Source organism: Passer montanus, unplaced genomic scaffold (assembly GCF_014805655.1).
Source record: "Passer montanus isolate IOZ18808 unplaced genomic scaffold, ASM1480565v1 scaffold615, whole genome shotgun sequence".
Lineage (NCBI taxonomy): Eukaryota > Metazoa > Chordata > Aves > Passeriformes > Passeridae > Passer > Passer montanus.
The window spans coordinates 4,604-6,064 of record NW_024371205.1 but is presented as its reverse complement, the minus strand read 5'-3'; positions in this window follow the sequence as shown (position 1 = coordinate 6,064).

Below are 1,461 nucleotides of genomic sequence, written 5' to 3'. Positions count from 1 at the left end.
CACCCCCAGCCCCTCGGGGCCCTCCCGGTGCCTCACCCCCGCCCGTTCCCGGCCTCTCGCCGCCATCCCCGTCCCCGTCCATCGCCCCCGCGGTGTCCCCGGAGCCCCCGGCTCGGCGCCTCCGCCGCCATCGCGCCGCGCGGGACCCGGATGTGGCGGCACAGAGCGGCCGCCGGGGAGGCGGCGCCGCCTGGCGGGCGGGAGGACCCGCCATAGAGGAATAACGGCGGCGGTAGAACCATAGAGACGCGCCCGGCGGGCAGAGCGGCTTCCGCCGCCGCCGCCACAACCATAGAGACAGGAAGGAGAATCCGGAGCGGCCCGCTGGGGAAAACACCAGTATAACCCAGTACAAACCAGTATAGGGAGCTCCGCACCAACCACAGAGGCTTTGGCAGGTGCGACACCACCATAAACCAGTACAAGCGGGTGTTGATCGACCATAGAGACTTTGAGGGAGCGGGGGATCATAGAGACGCGGGCGGCGCGCCCCCTAGCGGGCGGGAGGAGCCGAGCTTTACTGCAACCTTTATTGTATTTACACCGGAGCTGGTAAAAATTTGTACATTATTTACAAATTAAATAATTCCGCCACCGCTTCGGGGGGAAAAGGAGCGATTTTGGGGTCCAGCGCCCCCCGGAATTATCCCTCCCCCTCCCCGTGCCCCAAAACGAGGCAATTTCAAAGGAATCCACCCGAAAAACCCCTCAAACAGACCCCAAAAAAAATATGATTTTGGCTCAAAATGGGTAAAAAAACAACGCGGAAGGGTTCGAAATCAACTCCCCGAAGCGGCGCCGCTTCGTTATTGCCGAATTCCTCATCAAGCCACTCAAGCTGGGGCCGAAACCGCCCGAAAAAAACGAAAGAAAGAAAAAAAAATCCTCCTCCAAGCCGAAAATCCCAATTTGGCTCCTTTTTGCCCCAAAACTCCCCCCCAGCGCCCGTCCCGGTGCCAAAGGCGTCGATCCCGGCCGCGGGGTTGTGGAGTTTTGGTTTTTCCCTGAGAATTTGGGGTTCCAGAGGCACTGGGGGCGCGGCCGGGGTTTGGGCCAAAAACGGCCGGAATTGGGCAAAAGTCGGCGAGAAACGCGACCCCCCCCCCGAAACCAGAACGAACCGGCTCGGGAGGGGAGGGGGAGGGGCGTGGGGTGCCCCCGGGGAGGGAAGGGTTAATACTGTTCATGGGGGGGGGGGACCCAAAAATTCCCAAATTCCCGGGAAATGCCGGAATTGCCGCGGGCAGGACCCGAATCCGGGGGGTGGGGACCCCAAAATTTCATTTGGGGACCCAAAAATTCCATTTGGGGACCCCAAAATTCCACCTGGGAACCCCAAAATTCCACTTGGGGACCCAAAATTCCATTTGGGGACCCAAAAATTCCATTTGGGGACCCCAAAAATTCCACCTGGGAACCCCAAAATTCCACTCGGGGACCCAAAAATTCCACCTGGGGACC